Source organism: Leptidea sinapis, chromosome 27, assembly GCF_905404315.1.
Source record: "Leptidea sinapis chromosome 27, ilLepSina1.1, whole genome shotgun sequence".
Classification (NCBI taxonomy): Eukaryota; Metazoa; Arthropoda; class Insecta; order Lepidoptera; family Pieridae; genus Leptidea; species Leptidea sinapis.
The window spans coordinates 9626983-9642637 of record NC_066291.1 but is presented as its reverse complement, the minus strand read 5'-3'; the positions used below and the strand labels follow the sequence as shown (position 1 = coordinate 9642637).

The 15655-nt window shown below is 34.9% G+C and overlaps 1 protein-coding gene across 1 annotated transcript in view; it reads right to left on the bottom strand.

The window, feature by feature from the left end:
* Window positions 1–15655, bottom strand: part of LOC126972665 (uncharacterized) — a 73105-nt gene that overhangs the window by 41930 nt on the left and 15520 nt on the right. Inside the window, exons 10-17 of the mRNA XM_050819546.1 lie at window positions 15476–15610; window positions 13189–13233; window positions 12425–12613; window positions 10386–10520; window positions 9098–9280; window positions 7119–7262; window positions 3393–3575; window positions 21–164 (exon numbers count right to left, since the gene is read on the bottom strand). The gene's annotated coding sequence lies outside the window, so the exon portion shown is untranslated. The remainder of the gene's footprint in view (window positions 1–20; window positions 165–3392; window positions 3576–7118; window positions 7263–9097; window positions 9281–10385; window positions 10521–12424; window positions 12614–13188; window positions 13234–15475; window positions 15611–15655) is intronic.

The window sequence follows — 15655 nt, the reverse complement described above, 5'->3', positions numbered from 1 at the left end:
AATAATGAAAGTAAACTTACCTCTGTGTTGGTACAGTTTTTAATATGCTCCAAAAATAATTTAACGTATTTTCGTCGACACCCACACTTCGCGCAAATCAACCCGCCCAGTTTCTTGTTGAGTGTGTATAAATGTTCATGTATGGCATCAGTATCCTCCATATTCTGCAACAGCCATTACTTCGATTTGATTACAGTATATTGTTTAACATTATATAGTTATTCTTGGTTGGTGATAACGATTTGGTATGGATATAATTTAAAAAAAATAATAGTTTAAAAAACTAAAGGACACGCTTTATATAAAATTCAAATCAAAAATAAAAAATAAATTTTAATTGAAAATAGTGTAAAAAATATTATATATTTCATTATAAAAAGCGTGAGATGTAGAAGAATTATTATTTTAATAAAATCATAAAAAGCACCCCACGTTTTTTCAAAAATGAAATATATAATATTTTTTACACTATTTCCAATTTAAATTTATTTTGTATTTTTTAGTTGAATTTCTTTAGTTTTTTAAACTATTATTTATTTTTCATATTTTAATTATTTTTTTTAGATTGAATGAAGGGATTTTAAAATTTGCGAATAAAAATATTTTAGTTATATTGAAAGATTACTTAATTCAGCTAGCCCGAGATCCCCGAACTAGCTCTTATAATAATTAGCTCAGTTAAATCACGCATTAATAATTTATAATGGAAATATAAATTCACCGCCATCTATTCGCTTCTAAACGAATTAGATACTTTAATTTTGTGGAACTGTCTTGACATGTCGCGCGTTTCCTTTGTAGTTTACAATGAATTACTAGATGGCGCTTATTAGTGATTTATTTATTTAAAAATTATATAAATTAACAAAAATGATATTTTGCAAATTGAAAATTTGAATAATTTTATCAAATTAGTGTAATGTCATCGGTCCTCGATAAATCTACAAAGTTTGAACGACATCTAGCCGTTTAAAGTGGGTCAAAATCGCGCCCAAAGAAGTCGGTTACAAACATACAGGTGAAGCTAATAAAAAGCGTTTAATAACCGTATTTTAAATCCTTCGGATGCGGGTAACACGGTGCTATTTTTTCTCAGTTTTATTGTATGTGGTAGCATGGACATTAACACAAGCGATGAGCAACAAGCTGGAAGCATTCGAAATGTGGACAGACGAATGTTGCTCGTGGAGAGATCGCGTTCGCAATACCACCAGGTTGAGGGGAAAGGGAAATTCCACAGCGTTACTCAAATGTGTACAAAGGAGAAAGCTTGAATATCTGGGCCATATAATGCGAAATTCTAATAATATGACCTGCTACAGTTCATAATACAAGTAAAGATAAAAAGCAAACGAAGACCTAGCCGCAGACGAATATCCAGGCTGAAGAACCTTCGCCAGTGGTTCAATATGAGTACAAAATCACTGTTTAGGGCATTTAAGGCAACGGTGAACAAAATCCAGTTAGCCTTATTGCTTGCCTAACCTCCGATAGGAGATGACACTAGAAGAAGAAAAATGGATATAATACATGAAAACAATTCGGCCTTTTGTTTATCTTACAAGTAATCTTGTAAAGGTAGGATTAAAAAAAATACCGCCAAGGTTTGGAAAAGGATATATTTTCTGCAGAAAAAACATTATTAAAGGTTAGTTTTACACCGGATTTATAATGATATTACTAATCTCTATATATAAAACGAAGTCGTGTTAGTTACACCATTTTTACTCAAGAACGGCTAGACCAATTTTTCTGTTGTTTGTTTTTTTGGATTTCTCTTAGTCCGGAATAGGATAATAAGCAATAAAATATCGAAAAATATATATAATAAGAAAGAATTATTTTCTGAGACATTTTGTATGGATTGACATTTTCATGACATCTCGATCATAGAATAGAAAGAATTCAATGAAGTTTTTTGTTAGTTTCACTCTACATGAGTAATAAAATACAACTGACAGTGCACATCATGTTATTCAAGTTGACTGGTTGGTGTGTTTGTTTCGAGTGTGTGAGTGACTATTAGCTTATTGTGCCGATATTATCATTAACAATGTCACGACTAAGACGATCAAATTATTCTTGACAAAGACGTAATGCAACTAGGATTCGAAACATTGCGAATGAAAGGACTGAAGAAAAGAACCGCGTCAGTATGGATTGACGTCGTGCTATGAATCACAAGAGCAAAGCGTAGCAGCCCGTAAAACGGATAGGCTGGCAATACGAAATCGTCCAGTAAAACCTCAGAGGTCGACAACATATAGATAATTTTCGACGCACAAGAAGAAATTTATGAAGTACTGATTTGAATCGAGCAGGGTTTCGATACGATTGCAGTACTTATACTGTACTGTAGTACTGCTTGCATACTAGCTTTCGCATTGGGCCGATGGACGTTGTTTGCGAGTATTCTGCGGAGTTTACAAACGGATTTTCCAAAATTCCATCCGCAAGAGTTTTTTTTATTATGAACAGAACACCGTCTGTCGGGTCAGCTAGTATTATATATAATATTACTAAGTTGTATCACTTGTAACGTGGTATATATAGGTCAAATAGGTCAAAAGTTCGAAAAAAGATTAAAGGAACATATTGCCGTATTTAGGAATAATTATCTGAAAAATCACACTTCTCGAAACACTTAATTGACACCGGTCACGCACCCGGAAACAATAATAATTTTAATATTTTACATAAATGTGAAAAAGGATTTCGCTTAAATGTGTTAGAGCAATTAGAAATAATAAAACACAAAAATAACATGTTTACATTGTTGAATGAACAAACAAATTTGGTCCCTTCACCATTGTTAAGTATCACTTCCGGGGGTAATACGTTTCAACGGCCGACCAATCACAGCGCGTCATTTCATGGGACGAGGGTAAAGACAATTGATTGGCGGAATTAACACAAAAGAAAACTCAAAACATTTTGGATAAGTGTATTGCTGCTTGTAATTGTATGTGAGCATATTTTGAAATGTAATAACATTTTATACATAAATAGATTCCTATAAAACGATCTTCTTCATCGTTGTTCAGCATAGCCGCGTACAGCAATAATACTAAAACTTTGCGGCGCATCCTATCATAATCTACTAAGAGGAAATTTTTATCGAAAAGATGAACAAGCGAGCATATAAACGGATAACCTGATGGTATATGATCACTGCGACCCCAGAAATATCAATGGCATTGCCGATATTATAAAGCGTCGAATAAATATACATATGGAATCGAAAACACATTAGTACGCGGCGAGCGAGAATTGTTATGTATTTGTACCACCATTTTGTTTCTAAAACCTATAGGAAAAATAAAATGGCAGACTGAACGAATAACTACATCAATGTTCACCACTAGTTTCGAAAAGAGTTTAAAGTATGTTACCAGCGGTATCTCCCCTGCTCTCCGCGCAATATAATTGTGTTTATTTTCTATATGGTTAATCCACATCCCAGCACATATTTTTTCTCCACACACCCCACAATCGGCAGGTGAATTGTCGATAATCTGCGACTCATTATCAATGTCTTCTGTCGTTGATTGCTGCTCCTCAAGTGTAGTTTCAGTCTGGAAATATATTTTTTTTAAATAAAATTTAAAAACAGAAATAATTATATCATAAGTCTCCGTATTCATAAAGCTAAATATTTAATTGTTTTGTCTATAATAATAAAATAGTGTTATTTTTGTGATTTTGTCAAGGCTCCGTGAGCGTGTAAGCAGTAAGTGGACAGTGACGTTTTATACATATATTTCATCTCATATACTCAGTAAATCACATAAGCAGTAATGCAGAATATTTAGTCAGGTTAGGTTACGTATGTTGAATTTAGAACCCGATTCGGACAATGACAGTTGACACGCGACAAACGACAAAAGTATGCTAACATCTTAAGTATGTTAACATATTCAAATTACTTATGTCAATCCTTTAATAGTAAATCCCAAGTTGACTCAGTGTATATTGATTTTTCTAAAGCTTTCGATAGGGTCAATCATTTTATTCTCTTAAACAAGCTGGAACACTTAGGTTTTAATGGTAATGTTCCATCGTTGGTTACAGTTATCTCATGAATTGTTCCCAGATAGTTGCATTGTATGGATTTGAATCTATTCCTTTTGAACCCACTTCCGGGGTCCCTCAGGGCTCAAATTTAGGACCCCTGCTATTTTTGATCGTCATCAATGACCTTCTTGATAAAATGACATGTAAATGTTTAGCTTATGCTGATGATATTAAATTATACACCCAGATATCAAGAATCGAAGCTTGCTATATACTTCAGGATAACGTTTATACTCTATATGAATGGTGTAAAACTAACGACATGTCAGTAAATATAAAAAAATGTCAATTTATTAGCTTCACGAAAAAAAGGCATACAATAAATTTTAACTATTCCATAGATGGTACCAATTTAGTCAGGGTTGGGGTTGTACGTGATTTAGGTTCGATTCATCATTAAGTTTTAAACATCACTATGAAACTATAGTGAAAAAAGCAAGTAGGATGCTAGGATTAATGATGCGCACATCAAAACCATTCAAGCATATAGATTCGCTAAAGATACTTTACACCTCACTAGTAAGACAGCAACTTGAGTACTGTTCCCATTTGCAAAGCTGACAAAGATAGTATAGAAACAGTTCAAAGCGATTCATTAGAAAATTAAGTATGAGAATGGGATTGAGACGATCCATACCTGAGTATGAGGACCGCTTGGTATATTTTAAATTTCAAACTCTTAAATGCAGGCGAGAAATTGCTGACATGGCTATCCTAACCAGGATTGTGCATGGGACTTTCAGCAATGATTTATTACCAGATGTTCACTTTATTACTCGCAAGCAAGCCACTCGTATGCCTACAATTTTTGCAATACCGCACTGTTACAACAATGTCGCATATAATAATCCACTTCATCGTATGTGCCAATTATATGATGAGTTAAGTAGTAATAAAAATTGTGAAATCAACATACTTAGTCAAAGTTTATATAATTTTAAAATAACAATCAAATATTAGTTGTACTTACATATTTTCAATGTGAATGGAAATAATATATCGCTGTGTACAATAGTTAGATTTACAATTTTATAGTGATAAATAAGATCTTTATTTTTATTTTCGTATTTCATATGTTTTACTTTGTAATCGTTTTTGTACCTTGATTAAATAAATAAATAAATCGTCTTTAAGCACACTTTAGTAGTTCCGCTTTCAGACTGCGAATGATATGTCCTTATATGTATATTATTTAAACACATTAGGATTATATGATGTCCATATTTCTCATTCGCTCACTTACCCATTTTAATAGCCTAATACTTAATCATTACAATATTAATTCCGAAGTTTCAGCGAAATGTATTATCACAACCGTGTATCATAGACCAACAAAACGTGCGAGAGCGAAAAACATCCGTAACGGAGATGCAGCACGATAGAAAAGGAAAGCGAATCTATTGTTGACGAAACCTATTTTATCTACACCCATTCTTTAAATCCTCCACTAAAGATTCTAAAACAGTTAGCTTATTGCCAACATTAAAACACCCAATGTCCTAATAACCATTACATCATCCAAACGAGTGTTGTAATGAAATTCAGTACAACATTACACCATCTGTTTTCATTCTTCTTCTCAGGTCTGAGGCACACTTTTTCCAATGGGTGGTCAGGGACAATGACTTTTGAATATAAGTGCCGGAATAAACGCGTTAGCACCTGCGGCAACTCAGGGGCACACGTTCTGAGCACGATTGGAAAAATGCCATCCGGCCCGCTCGATTTCCTTACGTCGAACGAAAACAGATCTCGCCGGACAGTTTTCAGTCTGAACAGTATTTCAGGCATAGAGCTCTGACACCGCAGGATGTTCAGTGGTGTATTTCCGTTGTCGTCAAGAGTCGAGTTAGAGGCAAAAAGAGTGTGCAGAAGATCGGCATTCTTTTTTGTCGTATGGGCCAGGGTGTCATTCCTCAAATGCAATGGCGACAGGGACGATTGGTTGAAGTTAACAAGAGCAGCTTTCAACAACGACCAGAACTTGCGTAAGCCGGTCGGGAAACTGGAAAGCTGCTCGCCGATTTTGACGACGTGCTTCGATTTCGCACGGACGATTTGCCGCTTAAAAATCTGTAGGCACGGTTATATTTCTTCTTTAGAACATGGAAGTTCGGATCGTTTTGAGCCCAGCGCCGCAACCCAAGTTCGATACGCCTGTTTTTGTTGTGAGATGCTTCTTTAACTGACACATCGAACCAGAGCTGTGATCTGCCACCGATCGGTACTTCGTATAAAATTATCCATGACCTGTAGTAGCACATCGGCTACTGCAATAGCGCAGGCACTGGGATCATCCGAAGGGAAACAAACCTTGCCAAGGGTAGGATGCAAAAAAAGGGACGCCTCCTTTCCCAATCCGCTGACTTGTAGTACCAAACGCGGCGGGTCACTGGTGGTATGTGACGTGGGCATCGGATAGGCACTACACTCCCGACCAAGCAATGGTCGGTCGTTCCGAGAAGAGCGTGGAGAGAGAGAAATTCTATTTATTAAGATATAATTTTTTACACAAAATTGGATTGTAACCAATGTTTAAGGTAACAAACAAAAAATTATTACTAAAATACTGTTAAGAGTAAAGTTACTAGGTAGATTGATAAATTATGAATGAAGGTTTGTTGAATACATTCAATTTATCTTCAAACATCAAATCCTTCCACAGTCACTAACTCTTTCTGATTTATAAAAAATAATATAAAAAAATATAGAGATCAACTTTTTTGCTAATTTGGAAGAATGTCTGTGGTTTTGTATTATTTTTTATGAATGCAGTTGTAAAACAGAAAAGTAAGTTAATAAAATAATCTTAGATAATTCTAGATACAGCCTCTTGCTGCTAGACAAAAGATGAAAACAGGCCAGGTTTATTACTTTAATGTGCGTGACAAGCTACGTCTTACACTCGCAACTTGGTCACTTTGTGTTAGTGTCCGTGCATTGCTCAAAACAGGTTAGCTGTCAATCTCATTTTTTTTCGACGATTTCACAGCTGTCACAGTACTTATATCTAGACATATAAATAATAATGAAAATAAACTTACCTCTGAGTTGGTACAGTTTTTAATATGCTCCAAAAATAATTTAACGTATTTTCGTCGACACCCACACTTCGCGCAAGTCAACCCGCCCAGTTTCTTGTTGAGTGTGTATAAATGTTCTTGTATGGCATCAGTATCCTCCATATTCTGCAACAGCCATTACTTCGATTTGATTACAGTATATTAATTAACATTATATAGTTATTCTTGGTCAACCAAGAATAACTATATCTTACTTAATCATTAAGGTCTGTTAGGGTTATTATTTAAAAATAACCGTATTTTAAACCCTTCGGATGCAACACGGTCCTATGTTTTCTCAGTTTTATTGTATGGGGTCGTATGGACATTCACGCAAGCGATGAGCAACAAGCTAGAAGCATACGAAATGTGGACAGACGAATGTTGCTCATGGAGAGATCGCGTTCGTAATACCACCCGCTTGAAGAGATTGGGAAACTCCGCAGAGCCATCTGGGCCATATAATGCGAAAACTAATAATATGACCTGCTACAGCTCATAATACAAGGAAAGATAAAAAGGCAAACGAAGACCTAGCCGCAGACAAATATCCTGGCATAAGAACCTTCACCAGTGGTTCAATATGAGTACAAAATCACTGTTAAGGGCAGCGTTGAACAACAACCAGTTAGCCTTAATGATTGCCAACCTCCAATTGGAGATGGCTCTAGAAGAAGAACGGATACTATACATGAAAAAAATTCGGTCTTTTGGTAATCTTAAAAATAATCTTTTAAAGCAAGAATTTTACAAAAAAAATATACCCCCAGGGATTGGAAAAGGATATATTTTCTGCAGAAGAAACATTATTAAAGGACTTTAATTTGGTTATCACTACGTCATCATGAACAATGTCCTTAAGTTGCATATATATAAGCAGAGCGGCGGTGGCACAAAAGCAGGCCGTTGCTTCTCATTCAGGATGCACCAGACCGAACCCGACACGTAAGTATAAGTTTCGCATTCGAATTTTTTTAAATTTTAATTTCAATATTATTCAAAGAAATTTTGGTAAATTAGTGTATGGTTTGATCTTCGCTGCCGTTAACACTTCAATTATTTCCAGGTTTATCGCTGTCTTGTGCTTATAGAAGAGGAGGACAAACGAGCGTACGGGTTATCTAATGTTAAGTCATCACCGCCGCCTACGTTCCCCTGTAACTGGTGTTACTGGTTTACAAGAGCGTTGCAGGCCTTTTAGAAAGGTGTCTGGCTGCTTGTAATTTTATTTGAGCATATTTTGAAATGTAGTAAGATTTTATACATAAATAAATTCCAATCCTATTCCTATTCCTATATATCCTGAAACGGTTTGGACACGTGGAGCGAATGAGTGAAGAGAGAATGACTTAGAAAATATATACCTAAGGCAAGTGTGTATGGGGAAGGGCGGTCGCGGGAGACCTCGTAGAACATTCGTCGGCCAAATTGGGTAAGTTTCGAGAAAAGGAAAGGTCTGAAGAGTTGAGTAATTACGGAATGCAAAGGAAGCGCGTGAGATTTGTAAGGATGTGGCAGTCTATTGTCTCTGCCTACCCGTGAGTATGTGTATGTATGTGTGTAAATTCCTATAGAACAATGGATTCTTCGTTTTCAGTGTTCGGCACAGTCGAGTACAGAAATAATATTAAAAATAAGCAATGCATCCTATCATAATCAACTGAGAGGAGCTTTTACCGAAAAGATGAACAGGCGAGCATATAAACGGGTAACCTGATGGTGATAATTGAGACCCCAGAAATAACAATGGTATTGCCGACTTCTTAAAGGGTTGAATAAATATAGGTACATATGAAATCGAAAACACATTAGTACGTGGCGAGCGAGAATTGTTATATATTTCTGTTTTAATTCATTGCACCACCATTTTGTTTCTATAGAAAAAATAAAACGGCAGACTGAACGAATAACTAAATCAATAATTACTGCGAGAGTTTCGATAAAAGTTTAAAGTATGTTACCAGCGGTATCTCCCTTGATCTCCACGCAATATAATTATGTTTATTTTCTATATGCTTAATCCACTTCCCAGCACATATTTTTTCTCCACACACCCCACACTCGGCAGGTGAATTGTCGATAATCTGCGACTCATTATCAATGTCTTCTGTCGTTGATTGCTGCTCCTCAAGTGTAGTGTCGATCTGGAAAAATAAAATTTTGAAAATAAAAATTTAAAAGTAGAAATAATAAAATCCTAAGTCTCCGTATTCATAAGGCGTAATTATAATAATAAAATAATGTTATTTCTGTGATTTTGTCAAAAGTCACTATGAGCGTGTAAGCAATGGAAAAGACTTAATAAATTAAACAAATGGACAATGACGTTTTATATATATATATATATATCTCATCTCATATACTCCAGGACTAATGACAGAAGTATGCTTACAAGCACATTGCCGTTCCGCTTCTTTATATGTATATTATTTAAACACATTGAATTATATAATGTCCATTTTCCTCATTCGCTCTCACCTACCCATTTTAAAAGCCTAATACTTATAAATTATAATATTAACTCCGAAGTATCAGCTAAATGTATTATCACTACCGTGTATCATAGACCAACAAAACGTGCAAAAGCGAAAAACATCTGTGACGGAGATGCAGCAAGATAGAAAAGGAAAGCGAATCTATTGTTGATGTAACCTATTTTATCTACACCCATGCTTTAACTAAATAATAAAATAATTCAGTACAACATTACATCATCCGTTTTCATTACAACACTCGTTTTGATGATGTAATGGTTATTAGGACATTGGGTGTTTTAATGTTGGCAATAAGCTAACTGTTAAAAAAGCCAGTCCTAGTGACTGGCTAAGTTCCAGAATCTTTTATAGGATTCATATTTTGGGTGTAGATAAAGTCTTGTATGCAACTGTTGATAATTAGGTATTAAACCATTCATGTTTTAATACCCCTCATTACACAACAGTTGCATAAATAACTATAACACGCTTGGAATTGGGTCCTTAGTATTTTGAATATTCAACTAGCGAAACATTTGGTAACGCACACATTGATAAATCAAATATTGTCATACATTATTGGGTTGTCAGATCATATATAAACTAGAGTCTGGTATATTTTATGACATATTACATATGGCTCTGGCTAAATCTAACTCAAATTCAAATAACAAAAACTTGTTAATATGTAGTCCATTAACACACAAAGACCACAATATATTATAATATTGAATCAGACATTTTAAAATAGCCCTTAAAATACATTAACACTCACTTTACAGTGTTCTATATGTTCTAAAAACGACTTCACATTTCGACGGCGGCAGTTGCACTTGGCACAAATGAGACCATCGACTTTCCTTAATATTTGTCTTAAATGGGTGAACTGTACATCAGAGTCGCTGAAATCCTATAAGAAAAAAAAAGTATATCATTATTAATTTACAATAGCGAATTAAAAATTGGCCACATTACAGTCTACTATGGCAAAGGAGACAATATGAAAGTTAAAGATTCTTTTTTTTTCTTTCTAGATTTCTCTCTAGATTCTCTTTATATACTAGACACTACTACCGCTTCGGAAACAGATGGCGCTCTGAGAGAGAAGAAGCGGCGCAAGAAACTCTCGCAGCATTTCTTTTTTTTTGCGCTCTTGTTCATCAAATATATAATATTGTACTGTCATGAACAGTGGCTGGGACTTGATTATATATACATTTACCCTTAAAGCTATTATGTATCATTAATGTATATGCCCATTTTTGTTATGCGAACAGAACGGCGTTCGCCCCCTTTGTATTTTAAACATAAAAATAATATTAAGTAAGCTAATGTAAGAACACGGTAGTAATATTTTTATGGAAGAGGGGGTAAATTCCGCCTATCATACTCTCCTGCACAACCAGAGGGATCATACGAGTATATCCGGCTTTGTAAATGGCGTTACGCGCTTTTAATACTTGTACATATTACTAACATGTAACATGTAATGAGGGTCATTATACTGACGTGTTATAACGCGAATTTAGGTTTGAAATGTGGGTGTGATAATAGTTGGTATCACACCAATGTTACAATACCTAATTATGTATCTATGATTTGTGTCTCTATTTTTCTACCGTGACGCAATATTAAGAATTGAACACTGCAAGTGCACTGTACAACCTTTATTCTGTTTCGGGTTGATGGGCGCCGGAGCTATGGTCCGACAACTTCGTGCGCGACCGTCCCAAGGGGTGACGGACGGAGGCGGTGACGGGGTAATAAGACGTCAGCGGGTAGCGGGTGGTGTTGCGGAGAAGGGCAATGCGTGAGAGTACCGTAACCCGCTCGGACTATAATGAAATTACCGAGCTAGCGAGACAACATACAAAGTCTCAAAGTGACGAGCGGAATAAAAAGGCATAAAAGGCATTTATTTTCTCAAAATTGATTCCTTTAGAATTCTTTTTGATGTCATTTCTTACACTACTAGATACTACTACCGCTTCGGAAACAAATGGCGCTCTGAGAGAGAAGAAGCGGCGCAAGAAACTCTCCCAGCATTCTCCCAGAATTGCGATGCCGCTCAGAATTTTGGGTTCAATCAAGAATCCTGAGCGCATTGTTATGACCAGGTCGTCTTATCATCAGGCAGACATCGTTTTTCTGATAAGAAAATGTACAGTTGCATATGGACAAGTTTTTCAACACAGATTTTAAGGATGAGTTGATTTAATATTAATTTCGGTCGGGGCACCATAGTGGAAAAAAACGATTACATATATGTTTAAGTAGTATTTACTTAAAATTATACCGTTGTGTTGTATGTATTCAAACTCCAAGTGCATGAGAATGGTTTTTTATTATTTTCAATACATTCAATTTTAAATGAACATTTGACTAGTTGCGCAATACAAACCTTGGGCGGCAATGATCACTGAAGATTAAAATTCAAATATTTTTATTCAAAATAGGATTTAAAATCACTTATTGAACGACAAAAACTACTACCCATTCGAAATAATATAAAGGCCTGAGAAGAACAGGCGCAAGAAACTCAGCGGGCTTATTTTCATAAAAATATGGTTACAATGTAATAACGTACAATAAACATTTATAATTACAGAGACTGAGGGTGTTCACTCCATTCCCAGTCTGTGTGGTATTATTAAGAAAATCATTTATGTTATAATAACCTTTACCACACAAACTTTTTTTAACAATTCTTACAAATTGCGAAACACCATTCTGAACACAATTAACATAAACGATATAAGAACAGTAATCCGAATGAACAATATATAACTAAGTATATGGATACTCAAGACTTACCAGCGGTGTCTCTCCTTCTTCCCACGCCATGTAACTATGCTCTTTCTCTATATGTTTAAACCACTCTTTCCTCGACACACTTTGACTGCACACGCCACAAACCGTGGTGCGAGTGTCTGTTAGTACTACGCTGTCCTCTAGTATGGTAGAATCGTTTACACTCAAATTCATTGGGTCATGTACTGAACTCTAAAATAAATGTCTGGGTCATAAAACTGCAATAGCAACTAAAAATTAATTTAATAAAAAAGTTTTTAGTCAGTTATTATTTTCTTAAAATGTGATTGAGGGGTGTCCATAAATTATGTTCGACGATTTTGGCAACTTTTTTGAACCTGTCCTCTTTGTGAATATCGTGAGATTATACTAGATTCCCTCTCCCATCCCTAATTTCTCTCTAAGAGTTTTCGAATGCGAATTTTTAAAATAAACCAGTGTATATTATCTTTGATTGCATAAAAAAAAATTAAGTATAATTCTTTTATTTATGACTTATAACACCCATTCTTTTTTATTTGATTTATTCCATTTTTCACAAATTTCTCAGTGTTTCGTACAAAAAATTTATTACATGATATTTGCCACAACCTCACTCTGACTACGTGAGATTAGCCGAGACTCGACTCGACGCCTTCGCGCCCTTAAACGCTTCAGGTAATAAATGGTCGCCCTCTAAGTACATTAAATTTTTAATTAACAGAAGACCCTTAACTGACGCATTGCCGACAAAGATATATTAATTGACTATAAAATATTAGACTTACCGCATCTACACTCCAATCACCCTCACTATTAGTATTATCCGCTACCTAAAAAAAATTGGTAGGTAAATTTGTCGTCTTAATGAAGTAATTACACTATTTTAAAAAAAATGTGAATAGTTATTAATGCAACTGTTGTGTAATAAGGGGTATTAAAACACGGATGTGGGTTTAATGCCTAATTATCAACAGTTGCATTCAAGACTTTATCTACACCCAGATTATGAATCCTCTAAAAGATTCTGAAACAGTTAGCTTACTGATAACATTAAAACAGCCAGTTCTAGTAGTAACCTAATATCATCCATTACTGATTATATAAATAAACAAAGTATTAATGAAAAAATTATTTATTTTAGTAGTAATTTACATTGCAGCGCTTAAAATATCTGGCGGTGCACTGTCAAAACTTGAATCGCTCATTTTTTGTAAACAAAACAATAAAAATATCGAAGAAAAATGGCGGGGATTCGAATAGCCTACTTTTTTACGGCGCGCAACGTTCTGGTAGTGTAGAACGCGCGTAAAATAAAATGTTCTTTTTTTGAAATTCATACAGATACCACGCATCAAGCAATAAGAATGTGGCTGTCTGTTGAAACTCTTAGCGAATGAAGGGATCGAAAAAACAACAAAGCTGTGTTGTTATGAAATTCAGTACAACATTACAACACTCGTTTGGATGATGAAATGGTTATTAAGACATTGGGTGTTTTAATGTTGGCGATAAGCTAACTGTTTCAGAATCTTTAATAGAGGATTTAAAGCATGGGTACAACATTATGACATACATTATTACAACATTAACATTAAGCCATAAAGGTATTAACTGATCAAGTGAGTATAAACATACATATAGTCACCGGGGGATTAGACAGAGATTATTATAAAAATAATACATGCTTCAAACCTTAGATAATTTCTACGTCTAGAGAGACTTTGGTAGCTGTGAAAAAAATTCAAGTTGACAGTTAACCTCTATTTTTAGCCATGCACGCACACTAACACAAAGTGACATACAAATCGCGAGTTCAAGACGTAGCGTGTCACGCTACTATATACCCACTAATGTATAAACCTGGCCTGTTCTCATCGGTTGTCTAGCAGAAAAAGGCTCTATCTAGACGTATAAATTATCTAAGCTTCAAACATGCTTCGTTTTTCTTGGTACTCCTGATATTTATTTTATAAGTATTCCTAAAACATTGTCATTATTCTGGCTAACACATAAAACACGCTGTTCTGAGGCATTACACATATTCAAAAGGTTCATTCAGTCGCATTCAGCAGGACAGTGTCGTCAAAAGCCAAACACTAACGGCCCCACAAATAAAATTGGCATAAAGTTACTAAGTTTACTAACCATAAACCAAGAATATGTTAAATGTTAACAAACAGACATTTTGTTTGACAACAAACAACACATCAGGTTTGTTCGGACATATAACGTTTCCCGCGTTTATTTGCAAGGCAGCTTGTCATTAGGAAAACTTCAGAATTATCATTGTATTGACAGTGTTGTCAACGATAATGTAAACATTTTGCATTTTCTTTGTTTATCATCAGTTATAACTTTATACCCAGTTTATTTGTAAGGCCGTTAATGTCTTATTAATAAAAGCGATGTAAAGTTACTGCAAGATTAAAATTACTTCTCTCTGTCATGTAATTCTGTAGTGAAAAAGGTAAGATAAAGACAAAAAGTTTAATATTTGGAATAACTTTACTTCGCGTTTATTAACAACACAGGTGGAGAATATGCCGAACCTCAACATTGAGTAATTTATATTTGGTAAAAGCTTAGTACTGCGTCGCATTACCAAATGTACCGCAAAACTAACGCGAATAGAAATACCTCGAGTAATAGTTATTTATGCAACTATTGTGTAATAAGGGGTATTAAAACACGAATGTGGGTATCACATGAGGCAAAGCCGGCTGTGATAATAATACCATATGAGTGTTTTAATACCTAATCATCAACAGTTGCACACAAGACTTTATCTACACCCATAATTTGAATCCTCTATAAAAGATTCTGAAACAGTTAGCTTACTGCTAACATTCAAAAGCCAGTCCTAGTAACCATTACATCATCCAAACGAGTGTTGTAATGTTGTACTGAATTTCATTACAACACTCGTTTGGATGATGTAATAGTTAGAAGAACATTGGGTGTTTTAATGTTGGCAATAAGCTAACTGTTTTAGATTTTAATAGAGGATTTAATGCATGGGTGTTGTTACTTTACCAGAAACTACTATGAAGTAGTATACTTATATATACTTACTTCACACCTCTGCACATGGTCTAGGTATGATTTAACATATTTCCTTCGGATGCCGCACTTGTGACAATCAAGTCCATTTTCTATAATACTAATGTTGTACAAATGTTTATGAACGACTTTGTCATCGGAGAAATCCTGAAAATTAATTTAATGTAGGTATTATATAAAACAATAGGGTCC